Raw genomic sequence first — 15,017 nt, 5'->3', positions numbered from 1 at the left:
TTCCCACTGGCTATCTACTTTACATATGGCAGTATGTATGTTTCCAGGCTACTCTCTCCATTTTCCCACTTTCTTCTTCCCCCGTGTCCACTAGTCTGTTCTTTGTGTCTAAGTCTCCATAGCTAAACCTGCACATGTACCCCAGTGTTCATTGCAGTGCTATTTACAGTGCCTAGGACATGGAAGCAACCTAGATGCCCATTAACAGATGAATGGTTAAAGAAGCTGTGGTACATATATGCAATGGAATATTTCTCAGCCATATAAAGGAACATGTTTGAGTCAGTTCTGCTGCTGCTTCTAAGTCACTTCGGTCGTGTCCAACTCTGTGTGAACCCATAGATGGCAGCCCACCAGGCTCCTCTGTCCACGGGCTTCTCCAGGCAAGAATACTGGTGTGGATTGCCATTTTCTTCTCCAAGGCATCCACACATGCTAAGTTGCTTCCATCATGTTCGACTCTGTGCGACCCTATGGACAGAAGTCAGTCATTCACCTCTAATGAGGTGAATGAACCTAGAGAGTATTATACAGAGAAAAATGAAAACAAATATTCTGTATTTATGCATATATACAGAATCTAGAAAGATGGTACTGATGAACCCATTCAGGTTTTGATTTCAATGGCCATTCCATTGTATAGTTGTTCTATAACTACTTCATGATTAATTTAACTTTAGATTGAATCTTGATATTTTGTTAGACAGATTTTCTCATTTATTCTCTTTCAAAATTGCCTTGACTGAGAAGTTCTCTACAAATAGCTTTAAGAATAATTTGTCTCTAGTAGTTTTATTACTTAGGTACTGCAATTGTTCATCTTCTTATGGGCCCAGTGAGTCTGGAAATGGACTCCATCCTTAAAACAGCAACTTATTTTTCCACAAAAGGTTCTGTTTAAATGATAAGTAAGCAATTTGTACTGCAGAGAGAAAGCACATAAGCTTTCAAAATATGTGGTGATTAAAAAAAAATAACTTGTACACAAAGAAATCCAAGTAATTATCAAAAAATACATTTTAGGTCATATCTCTGCTTAATATTAGAGAATAGCTTTGAGTATTTTGGACCTTTACTTTTTTGTATAGATAACTGAATCAGAGTTTCATGTTGTACATACAGATAATCTTTTAGTGATTTTGATGGGACAGTTTTGAATTTATGGAGGAGACATCCTTATGGTACTGAAAATTCCCCCATCTAAAAGAGGTGCTTCTCTTCATTTCTGTTTATTTTTAAATCTTTCAATTACATTTTGCATTGTTCTCCATTAAAGGTCTTAATAAGTTTGCTAGTTTTATTCCTTAGTACTTCCTATTTTTTGTCCCTAATCCTAAGAACACTTACTATTTCTTGCTAATGTGTTAGGAATGCAGTTGAATTTTGTCAGTTCATCTTGTTCATTTAACTTGCTGAACACTTTTGTTAATTCTAATTAGGATATATATATATGTGTGTGTATATATATATATATCAGTTCAATTCAGTCGCTCAGTCGTGTATACACTCTCTATATACAGACTTCTTTGATTAAATTTGCTGGGATTTTATCTGTTATAATAATATTTTAATGTTTTATTTTATAAATTGTGGTACTTTGTTCTTAGTTTGCATAATTTTGATTGCTAGCAAACTTTTTTTGTTCATTGACTTTCTTAATACGTTCTTCAGTTTAGTTCAGTCGCTCGATCATGTCTGACTCTTTACGACCCCATGGACTGCCGCCAGGCTTCCCTGTCCATCACCAACTCCCAGAGCTTGCTCAAACTCATGTGCATCCAGTCGGTGATGCCATCCAGCCATCTCATCCTCTGTCATCTCCTTCTCCTCCTGCCTTCCATCTTTCCCAGCATCAGAGTTTTTTCAAATGAGTTAGTTCTTTGCATCAGGTGGCCAAAGTATTAGCGCTTCAGCATCAGCCCTTCCAATGAATACTCAGGACTGATTTCCTTTAAGATCGTCTGGTTTGTTCTCTTTACAAGGGAATCTCAAGAATCTTCTCCAACATCACAGTTCAAAAGCATCAATTCTTCGGTGCTCTGCTTTCTTTATGGTCCAACTCTCACATCCATACATGACTATGGGTAAAACTATTGCTTTGACTAGACAGACTTTTGTTGGCAAAGGAATGTCTCTGTTTTTCAATATGCTGTCTAGGTTTGTCATAGTTTTTCTTCCAAGGAACAAGTGTCTTTTAATTTCATGGCTGCAGTCACCATCTGCAGTGATTTTGGAGCCTCCCCCAAAAAACTCAGCCACTGTTTCCACTGTTTCCCCATCTATTTGACATGAAGTGATGGGAGTGGATAATATGATCTTATTTTTTGAATGTTAAGTTTTAAGCCAACTTTTTCATTCTCCTCTTTCACTTTCATCAAGAGGCTCTTGAGTTCTTCTTTCCTTTTTGCTTTCTTCATACACACACAAACACATACATATATATAAAATTCATTTTATCAACAGTTCTATAATTTCAGGATTTTTTTAAAAAAATTATTATTTGCTTTGAGTAACTTTCTTTTGTATCCTGTTTCTTTGCTTTCTTACATCTTTTCTGTCTTCTAGAAACACTATTGAATTTTGGCTTTTATTCAATTTGATAATCTTACAGTACTTTTTCATACACTTATATTTTGTTTTTTTTTAAAAATCTGATAGGGTTGACTATTGTACATTTATTATTCTTTTTACTACTACTACTATTATTATTAATAATATATTCGATTTTGCTTAATTTTAACTTCATTGACTTTTGGAAATATTTTGCATTCAAATTTATCTTTATCTTCTGGATTGAATGTGTTGCGTACAACTTTCATTGGTTTTGTGTGCATTTATTGTATATGTGTGGCTAGCCTTAAATTTTTAACTTTACACTTGACCTAACAAAATTTTAATCCACTAGAGTTTATATCCTGAAGTTTTTAAAAAGGCAATGTATATATTTTTTTCTTTTATAATTTTCTTTATTTTTGTCTGTCTGGGTCTTCCTTGTTGTGGGGGCTTTTCTCTCGTTGTGGCAAGTTCAGTTCAGTTCAGTTCAGTCGCTTAGTTGTGCTGTGCAGACTTCCCATGGCAGTGGCTTCACCTGTTGGGGAGCACAGGCTCTAGGGTGCTCAGGTTTCAGTAGTTGAAGCTTCTGGACTCTAGAGCATAGACTCAATAGTTGTGGTACACAGGCTTAGATGCTCTGTGGCATGTGGATCCTCCCAGATGAGGGGTCAAACCTATGCACTGGCAGGCAGATTCTTCACCACGGAGCCACCAGGGAAGACCCAGATGGTTTTTAATGTTTATCTCCTGTGCTTGCTCCTGTGTAAAGCTGCATTGTGAAAGGACAATGGTGACTCTGAATCCATGAACTGGAGGATACCTTATCTTGACCTGAATAAGTTTCTCTTGAGTGAACTTGGGCTTTGATGATATGGGCCATGTTCTTAATTTTCAGAAGGTAATAATTTTGACAGTACTGATAATGGTCATGCATGGCATTGAGGGCTAAACTATCCTTCCTCATTTGAATGACCTGAACAGAGTATATTGCATTAGGCTCAGTCCAGACAAGAGGCAAAACAGTAGCCAGATGGCCTGACTCTGGTGTTGTATTTAATATTTTAACACCATAGCAATGGTAGGTGGAGGCTTTTCTTCAGATTAGGATTGATAAAAAGTGTTGGCTATCACCAGTGGGTCATTGTCCAGGCATAGAGTGAGAATTGCCAGAAATCACTGTCAATATAAATAACTGTCCAAAAAAGGAATTTTTTTTCTGATTGAATCAGGTATATAGAGGAGAACTTAATCCATTTTGATTAGAAAATTCCAGGGTTATTTCATACTACAAGATGGTGAAGTGTGTCAAATTGGTGAACACTTTGTCTTCTATAAGAAATGTCAAATACTGCCTGCCATGATTAAAATTGGTGACTAACAATCTAACCAAGGGTTACTTTGTATTGGCCTCCATTTTCAAATAACTCCAATGTCTTTTCTCTTTACCCCTATTACTTTAATCATTACTACTGGCGTTAAAGTTTTATACCAGACTAGATTCTCGCAAGACAGGCTGGCGTGTTCTTCTGTATTCTCTGTGCCATAGTATCATGCAGCTTTGCTTCCTTGAATCTCCTTTTATTGTCCTTTGATGCTCCTTATGAAAATATTTTTCTTTCTTGATCATGCCACAAATCTAAATTTATTACTCCCTCTGCTACTGTGTAATGTTTAACACTAATAAAAATGCTACTTAGCATTTACCCAAAGGTTCATATTTTCAAAGTGCTTTACAAGGGCTATTACTCAGATCTCTTTTAATGAGAGTATTTTCAGAGGCAATGTGTATGAATATTCAGGAGATGTTATAAATGTGAAGCTAAAGCCTGACTCCTGTAATGATTTAGAATTTAGGTATGTAGTACACAGAAATAGGAAAGTGCTGATATGGCAATCACAAATAAAAAAGAAGCATTTATAGTATTTTATTGAGGTCAGTAAAAATGCTCATCTCTATAACTCTACCTATCTATCTATTATTTGGATAGGTTATTTTTATTGAGGACAATATCTCTAAAGTAGGGTTTTAAACCACTGGAGTCTCTCCTTATTAATATAACATTCATTAAACTGAGAACTTTTCTTAAATTGAGAGCAAGCTTCTGTATGATTTAAATCCAGAATTTGTAATTTAAGGTTTCAGGCTTTTGTTGTGCTTTAGCTTAGTTCAGTATGGGTATGTTTTAACTTAAATTATGCTGCTAATGTTCCATTGTCCCATTCATATATTCCTTGATATTCTGAAAATAAAATTCATTGCTTTACACAATGCACTCCAGTTCCCATTAATAAATGCACAGAATATGTTTGAGCTGTTAATAATTCTACAATTGGCTTTGTCAGTATAGCTCTCAAAAATTAGTAATTCCATGCATCATCCAATCTTTTGTACCACAGGAGAATTTCTGTATAGGGAATAAATATAAAGTAAAATTATGATCTTACATTATTCTTCATGCCTGTACTGAGAGTAGGGATGAGGTCTCATTATTCTTTGATTCCCCAATGATTAAATAGTCATTGGCATATATTACATACTCAATAAATGTCTGTGAACTGCTAGTTACTGATGTATGTGGAGGAATGTTGTTTCAAACAACAAATAACTTGTGAGGGAGAATTCTGCTGGGGCCAGTGCTGATTTCACGGCTTTATTGGCTGTGTATCACTTGGAACCATGCAGAAGCTTTCCATCTCACTTGACATTAAACCTAATTTGCAGACTGCAGCCTGAGTGACTTTCTCTCCTCCTATATGGTACCATTTTTGTTCTGTCCTCTAGTGCTCTGATCCCACAGTTTTTGGTTTTGCTCTTTGACTCCACATTTTCCTCATAGAGCTGTCTTTATTTCCACAGACTGTACCATGGTGTTTACTTAAACATAACCTCCCCAGAGAGAACTTCCTGATCATTCAAATCCCTCATCTATCCATCATGTTATTGTAATATGTGATGACTAATTTTTTGTGTTAACTTGGTTGGGTCATGAGGAAACTAGATATTTGGCTAAATATTCTGGGTGTTTTTGTGAAGGCATTTTTGAAGGATTAACATTTAAATCAGAGGACTTTGGGTAAAGCAGCTTACCTTCCATAATTTTGGTAGACCTTGTCTGATCTGCCTTTAAAAAAAAAAATAATAAAGTTGACCTTTTCCTTTCCAGCAAGAGGAATTCTTCAGTGGGTGGCTTTTAGGCTTGAACTGAAACATTAATTATTCCTGGTTCCTTTTACCTGGCTCCTCCTGGGTCTCTAAGATGCCAGCCCACCCTGCATATTTTGGGCTTGCTTGCCAGCCTCCATAATTGGATGAACCAGTTTCTTACAACAAATCATTTTATCTATCTACCTAGCTAGCTATCTAATCTGTCTAATCTATTTATATATCTAATTTATCATCTATCTTACTGGTTTCAGTGAAGAACCCAAATTAATGCTGTGAGTTTGCTTATTACATTTTCCTTCCCTACTAGAAGTTTGTTCCATGAGAATAGTGACCTTACTTTCATTATTCTTGGCTATATCCCCAGGTCTTAGAGTGGGTCTTACCCAGAATATATATAGTAATAAACTAATGTTGAATGTTAGAACTAAGGACTTGATCCATAGAAACCAATTATAAGGATATGCAAAAGCATAAATAATAGTAAGATATTTTGGATTGCCATGTACTCTCTGGTGTGAGCTATAATTATACATATAATATAATTACAGGCAGACTTATTAAATAAAAATACTTATTTTGAAATATTGTGATTTAAATTACCTTGTTACATGATTCTAGTAACCAAAACAGCTATCGCTTATTGCATGACAATTTATACTTGATGTGACATTAGATTATTAATATTTGATTATTTTATCTAATATTAGATATATTTAATAATGGTTTAGTCACTAAGTCATTTCTGACTCTTGCAACCCCATGGACTGTAACCCACCTGGCTCCTATGTGCACAGAGCTTCCCAGGCAAGAATACTGGCATGGGTTTCCATTTCTTTCTGCAGAGGATCTTCCTGACCCAGGATCGAAATTGGGTCTCCTTCATTACAGACAGATTCTTTACTGACTATTAACATTAGATTATTTTATCTAATATTAGATAATTTAATAATACAAAGATACAAATGTTTAGGCATTACCATTCTCCTTTACTTCTCTTTATCTCAGTTTCCACATATGTAAAAATAATAATAGCATCTATCTCACAGAATTATTATAAAATTTAAATGAATTAGAATAGTACTTGCAGATTGTATTAATTATTATTATTGTTGTTACTAGAATTGGCATTGCCAAATACACACTATTTTATAGGTCAATATAAGATTTCATTAATTATATTAATGGAATAAAAGCTACTAAAGTAGAAATTATGTTTTATTTACTCTCTTTTAATGAAGTTATGTTTTCAGAATAACATAAATATAAAAAATATAAAAATATAAATATAACATAAATATAAAAAGATTTTTTATATTTTTATATTTTATTACATCGTATTCCTGTGAGCTATGCTAAATAATAGTTTTCACTTTTTCCTCTTCACAACTTTCAAATATTTATAAATGTTTTATTCCTGCTAAGTTATATGAATTTAACGCCTCTAATTTTTTCACTTAAGCCATTGTGTTGACTTCTTTAATTATTTAAACTTCTCTGCTCTGGATGCTCTCCACATTTCTTGAATTATTTGGAAAAGACATGCTAAAAATACATACAAAAATTTAAAATGTATCTCAACAAAAGTGATTTCAAATTAATATTTTTGTACATCCAGTGAAAATATGTTCATTATATCCTTTCCTGAGTGCATTATATGTTTTGGTCACATTGGGTTTTATTTCTTTTTTAAAAATGTCAGTCTAAACTGACATATACAGAAACTAGTATATATAGAAACTCACACACACACATACCTACATCTACATTTATACACTCCAAAACACAAATACACACATGCACACACACACGCACACAGACACGTGTGTGTGTATGGATTATTTCTATGATTGTATTGGCAAATGTTTCTGGTAAATAATTTTTTTAAACCTTCATAGGAAGTCACAATTATCCTCAGTTTCCAAATTTAAGTACTAAGAAGTTAAATAATGAGCCTTGAGAAAAACTTTACAACTTTCTTTTGCTCTAAGTTAGTGCATTTATCACTACAAATTCTTCAAAGAAAATGAAAGACCTGCTTGCATCAGTTTTAGGATTTGTTATCTATATTTGCATGCCTCTCACCTTAGAACTCAGCTCTCAAAACATTTTTATGGGGACTTAAAAATGCAGCAAACTTGATGGAAGCAATAATGAATTCAGTAAAATAAAGTTACTATAGCTTCTTTTCTGCTACATCATTGGACAAACTGCTGTGGATTGCTTTCTAGCTGAGCACCTAATACTAGAGCTAATCCATCTAATGATTTCCTTCTGGGTCACATAGGATTGAAGGAATAACTCTCTGTTAAAGCAGAATGAATATCTAGTGTGACAAAATTAAATATGGGGGTATCTCACAATCTCAGTTTTCTCCAAGAACTAAACACTATCCCTTCACCTCTAAAGAGGGTCCATTTAGTTTTTCGCATTTGAAGCAAACCGGTCTGCTGCCAATATGTGTGTATTGTTTATGTGCATCATAGTCTTTCTGTGGAAACCCTAAAGGCTGTAATCTTAACTCCCAAGGTAACAAAAAAAAATTCTGGGGTCCTGTAGGCAGATATTTGCAAGTGATATATGTGATGAAGGGTTAGTATCCAAACTGCATAAAGAACTAATACAACTTAACCAGAGAAAGAATGAAATTATGCCATTTGCAACAGTATAGATGGACCTATAGGATATAATGTTAAGTGAAATAAGTCAGAGGAAAACAAATACTGAATGACTTTATCTGTATGTGGAATCTAAAATACAAAACAAATGAACAAATATAACAATACAGAAATGGAATCATACATGATGGTGTGATCACTCACCTAGAGTCAGACATCCTGGAATGTGAAGTCAAGTGGGCCTTAAGGAAACATCACTATGAACAAAGCTAGTAGAGGTGATGGAATTTCAGTCAAGCTATTTCAAATCCTAAAACATGATGCTGTGAAAGGGCTCCACTCAATATGCCAGCACATTTGGAAAACTCAGCAGTGGCCACAGGACTGGAAAAGGTCAGTATTCATTCCAATCCCTAAGAAAGGCAATGCCAAAGAATGCTCAGACTACTGCATGATTGCACTCATCTCACATGTTAGCAAAGTAATGCTCAAAATTCTCCAAGTCAGGCTTCAACAAAACATGAACTGTGAGCTTCCAGATGTTCAAGCTAGCTTTAGAAAAAGCAGAGGAACCAGAGATCAAATTGCCAACATCCCTGGATCATCAAAAAAGCAAGAGAGTTCCAGAGAAACATTTATTTCTGCTTTATGACTATACCAAAGCCTTTGACTGTGTGGATCACAATAAACTGTGGAAAATTCTGAAAGAGATGGGAATACCAGAACACCTGACCTACCTCTTGAGAAACCTGTATGAAGGTCAGGAAGCAACAGTTAGAACTGGACATGGAACAACAGACTGGTTCCAAATAGGAAAAGGAGTACGTCAAGGCTGTATATTGTCACCCTGCTTATTTAACTTATAGCAGAGTACATCATGAGAAACACTGGGTTGGATGAAGCACAAGATGGAATCAAGATTGCTGGAAGAAATATCAATAACCTCAGATATGCAGATGACACCACCCTTATGGCAGAAAGTGAAGAAGAACTAAAGAGCCTATTGATGAAAGTGAAAAAGGAGAGTGAAAAAGTTGGCTTAAAGCTCAACATGCAGAAAACAAAGATTATGGCATCTGGTCCCATCACTTCATGGCAAATAGATGGAGAAACAATGGAAACAGTGGCAGACTATTTTGGGGGGCTCCAAAACCAGTGAAGATGATGACTGCAGCCATGAAATTAAGCGATACTTACTCCTTGAATGAAAAGTTATGATCAACCTAGACAGTATATTAAAAAGCAGAGACATTACTTTGCCAACAAAGGTCCATCTAGTCAAGGCTATTGTTTTTCCAATAGTCATGTGTGGATGTAAGAGTTGGACAATAAAGAAATGTGGGCACCAAAGAATTGATGCTTTTGAACCGTGATGTTGGAGAGGACTCTTGCGAGTCCCTTGGACTGCAAGGAGATACAACCAGTCCATCGTCAGGGAGATCAGCCCTGAGTACTTATTAGAAGGACTGATGGTGAAGCTGAAACTCCAGTTCTTTGGCCACCTGACTCATTTGAAAAGACCCTGATGCTGGGAAAGACTGAAGGGAGGAGAAGGGGACAATAGAGGATGAGATGGTTGGATGGCATCACAGACTCAATGGACATGAGTTTGAGTAGTTCCTGGAGTTGGTAATGGACAGGGTGGCCTGGCATGCTTAAATCCATGGGGTCGCAAAGTGTTAAACATGACTGAGTGACTGAACTGAACTGAACTGACACAGAGAACAAATTGGCTGTTGCCAGAGGGGAGACTGTTGGGGGAAATGAGTGAAATAGATGAAAAAGATGAAGAGGTATAATCTTCCAATTATAAATAAGTGTCCCTGGGATGACTTATAGCTTAGGAAATATATTTGATAATATAATAATTTTGTATGGAGACAGTAACTAGACTCACTTTGATGATTATTTTGTAATGAGCAGTTACATAGTGTTGATGTAAAAATTAAATAAAATAATTGAGATATGTTCAATCATACATTTGTAATGTATACATTGTAATGGGAATGTTAGTATTTATCATACATTTTTTCAGGTTAAAGGCATACATATTACTGTAGGAATGTGTTAAGTGTCATTTTTAGCTTTTAAATGATCTGACTTCCTCATTTTATCATTCTATGCATATCACTTCTACGTTGGTTTCACCACTTTTAATTAATCAATCATTCCTATTCATGAAGATGTTTCCACATTCACTAGTCTTTTTATATTTTTATATCATCTAGCACTCCTAGAATTTGTCAAAATAATTGGAAATATTTAATGAATTTACAAGATAATTATCTTTATTCCATATGATAACTGCCATGGAATTCAATTGGAGTGCATTCTTTTGAGTATTCTCTTTTCTTTGTCCAAGGCTTTAGACCTTTTGAGAAGTCTTTCATTACCTGGTGGCATTAACTCTAAAAATTTCAACTGAAAAATTAAGATCTATGTTTTATCATTATTAATTTTATTTCTAATATTTAAGGAAATAATTTTTACTCTGTTTTTTATGGAGAGGAGGTAAAGTTACTGTTCTAAATTATTTTAATTCATTTGTTTTCTGAAAATCAGCATTCTCATTTTATTTTTACACATAAAATATCATTGACTTTTCCATATTTACTATGTGTTTGGACCTATTAGCAGATCATTATTTATTTATCAAATGCTGGATTTTAAGAGCACCTTTTACAATGATCCTAAGTGCATTACCTAATTACTTAATTTTTCAAGTTTTATGAATTATTATTCTTGCAATAATTATATTCTCCTTTTAAAACTTGCAAGCAAGTTTGCAAGAGAAGAAATATTTGTCTCTTACTCTGGGAAATTTTGTATCTCAAACAATCTTACTTTCTACTCACTCTGGCTGAATAAATTAAGTTGTGATCCAAATATAGTTGTTGCTAGCCAAATCTAGTGTAAAATTACAAGACAAAAACATGATTAAGTTACCAGGCTACAGTCCATGGAGTTGTAAAGAATCAGACACAATTGTGCACACACACACACACACACACACACACACACACACACACACTAGGGATTAGAGTAACCACACCACACTCTTTTCCCATAACTGGAAGTAAATCAATAGATATTTAGGCAGAAAAATCCTTTAATACTATAATAGTTGGTCTATGCTGTATCTTATGTAAATAGAGATTAAGGGGAAAAAAAGGCTTTGTACAAATTCATATTCTTGTTAAAATGAAACTAGTGGAAAATAGTTTTTAATGGAATGAATGAAGAATTAAATGCCTATGCACACTATTCATTGTGTCCATTTGCTTCTTATCTTTGAATCAAATAATAATGAACAGAGATTTTGTGAGATCCTAGCATTAAACAAACACTGTATATTAGTCATTGGCTAAATGACCAACATCTGCTGGATCATTGAAAAAGTAAGAGAGTTCCAGAAAAACATCTGCTTCTGCTTTATTGACTATGCCAAAGCCTTTGACTGTGTGGATCACAATAAACTGTGGAAAATTCTGAAAGAGGGAAATACCAGAACACCTGACTTGTCTCTTGAGAAATTTGTATGTAGTTCAGGAAGGAACAGTTAGAATTGGATATGGAACAACAGACTGGTTCCATATAGGAAAATGAGTACTTCAAGGCAGTATATTGTCACCCTGTTTATTTAACTTATAGCAGAGTACATCATGAGAAACACTGGGCTGGATGAAGCACAAGCTGGAATCAAGATTCCTGGGAGAAATATCAATAACCTCAGAGATGCAGATGACACCACCCTTATGGCAGAAAGTGAAGAGGAACTTAAGAGCCTCTTGAAAGTGAAAGAGGAGAGTGAAAAAGTTGGCTTAAAGCTTAACATGCAGAAAACTAAGATCATGGCATCTGGTCCGATCACTTCATGGCAAATAGATGGGAAAACAATGGAAACAGTGACAGATTTTATTTTGCGGGGCTCCAAAATCACTGCAGATGGTGACTGCAGCCATGAAATTAAAAGATGCTTACTCTTTGGAAGGAAAGTTATGACCAACTTAGACAGCATATTAAAATGCAGAGACAATACCTTCTATTCTAGTCACACAAGAGCTACGACTTCCTCAGATAGTCTCACACCTTCCCACCACACCTGATTTGTGGACTGCACTGCTGTGGGCATGACGCCGTAGCCCCCTCCCCTGCTGTTTCCGTGGAGAAAGGGGGCTTCCCCTTTCCTGCCTCCTCCCTAGGAGACGGCTGGATTGGGTAGCACTGGACAATTCTTTGAATGTCTGGGCAATCCCCTTATTAACCTTATTAAGAGGTTAAATTCAAAGAAGGTTCTAACTTTCTGTATTCAATTCTTGTCTCCACACCTCTTCCTAGTAGAGTTACCAGAGGCAAGTTACCCATTCCACCAGTGGAAGGCACCCCTGCTCACGCCAGCTCACTTTTGGCCCGATTTCAGCGTGGCCAGCACCCTGCGTGGGGCCCGGGGCCACCCTTTACAGACGGGTGTGTGTCTCCTGTGCAAGCAGCCCTGAAGCGCACAGCTGAGCATGCCGGCCCCGAGGGCGCATCTGCGGTGGAAGTTATGTGGTGAGCTGACCTCTCCACTAACCCTCCCCCGGAGTCCTGCCTGAGAGGCTGGAGGGCCCTCTGCGCCAGGACAGGGGCTGACGGTGCCTCCCCGTGCCTTTGGGTCCTGCGTTCTTGTGCGGGCGTCCCGTGAGCCCAGCCCCGGTACCCTTTTATGGATTGGATCCTTCTCCCCTGAGCTCAGAGATGGCAGCCCCCTCTGTGGTTCCGATTCCTTCTTGGTGGTCCCTGAGTGGGGCCGATGTCACATCAGCTGTGGGTCCACTTGTCACAGGCTCTTAAGAGCCACTCCCCAGCAGGGCGAGGACTCCAGAGGCTCTGCCTTGCTCTGCAAGCCCAGAAGAGACCTCAGGCCCTGGTCCGGGCGAGCTCCACGTGTAGCTCTTTGCGCCCCTCTGTGAATAGATGCTGTTTACGTTCGATTCTTTGACGTTTAATTTTTATCCTTTGTATCAGTCAAAGACCTTTTTGAATTATACATTTGTTCCCCTAAGAATGGATTTGAAATTATGTTCTGTGTTCTGTGTTCTGCCTGCATCCTCTGACCTTAAGGGCCTGGTAGTTGTCAGGGGTCCCTGGCATCTTGCCGGTCCCCACTCCTCCCCTCCTGAGCACAAGAACGCAGGAGGACATAATCCAAACTCTAAAAATGCAGCCAAAGTGAGTGACAAGAAATACCAGACACCAAAACACCCAAGACTCTGGACGCTGGAAGTGTCGGCAACATAAAGTGAATACATGTCAACGTTTAAATAAACAGAAGGATCTGAAAATGTACGCAAGGACCAAGATATTATGAAACAGAAAGAGGTGGGGGCTTCCAGCACCGGTGGTCCAGTGGTTAAGAACCCACCTTGCAGTGCAAGGGGTACCGGTTGGATCCCTGTTCTGGGAAGATCCCGCGTGGCTCGGAGCAGCTCAGCCCTGTGGAGTAGCTCAGCCTGTGCACAACTGCTGCGCCAGAGCGGCTGCGCCAGAGCGGCAGAGCCCGATCTGCTCCAGAGAAGCCACTGCAATGAGAAGCCTCCGCGCTGCAGCAAAGAAGAGGCCCTGCTCGCCACAACTAAAGAAAGCCCGTGTGTAGCAGCAAAGACCCACCACAGCCAAAAGATAAGAATAAATAAATCTTTTCTTAAAAAGTGAAAAAAAAATAAAAAATAAAAAAAAATGCAGAGACATTACTTTGCCAACAAAGGTCCATCTAGTCAAGGCTATGGTTTTTTTCAGTAGTCACATATGAATGTGAGAGTTGGACTATAAAGAAAGGTGAGCACTGAAGAATTGATGCTTTTGAACTGTGGTGTTGGAGAAGACTCTTGAGAGTCCCTTGGACTGCAAGGAGATCCAACCAGTCAATCCTAATGGAGATCAGTCCGGATTGTTCATTGGAAGGACTGATGCTGAAGCTGAAACTCCAATACTTTGGTCACTTGATGCGAAGAGCTGACTCATTTGAAAAGACCCTGATGCTGGGAATGATTGAAGATAGGAAGAGAAAGAGATGACAGAGGATGAGATGGTTGGATGGCATCACCAACTCAATGGACGTGAGTTTGGGTAAACTCCGGGAGTTGGTGATAAACAGGGGGACCTGGCATGCTGCATTCCGTGGGGTCGCAAAAAGTCTGACATGACTGAATGACTGAATTGAACTGAAATGACCATTCGCTTCGGTGATATCAATCTTAAGGTGATTTTTATATTAACTAGATATGTCTTTAATACTGAAAAACTAAGAGCAGACTTAACTCTGTTTTTACATTACTTATAGTTGAGAATTAGTTGATACTTTTCAGTTAAATCACAACAAATGCATTTTTTTTTGCTTGATAGACAGTGGTAAAGTTCATATATCAGGATCTACAAAATGAAGGACACTTGATCCTGCCCACACCACAAAGCTAAGTCAACCTTAAACTTAAGCAAGCCTGAGCTTACTGGAAATACCTAAATCTAACTGTTTACCAATGGCAATCCTCCAGCTCTGCTCTAGCTAGCTTTCTTTACCCCCCAAAATTGTACTTGCTATTCTTATAAGAAAGCTCCAGATCTCCTAGCCAATTGTCACTCTTTTGCAAGTTGCCTCTAATGCTCTCTAAAACTCACTTTTGCCCAAAATTATTCTTAAAGCG

This window comes from Oryx dammah, unplaced genomic scaffold (genome assembly GCF_014754425.2).
Source record: "Oryx dammah isolate SB20612 unplaced genomic scaffold, SCBI_Odam_1.1 HiC_scaffold_3, whole genome shotgun sequence".
NCBI lineage: Eukaryota > Metazoa > Chordata > Mammalia > Artiodactyla > Bovidae > Oryx > Oryx dammah.
The sequence above is the reverse complement of the archived record's forward strand: the minus strand, read 5'-3'. Positions refer to the sequence as shown.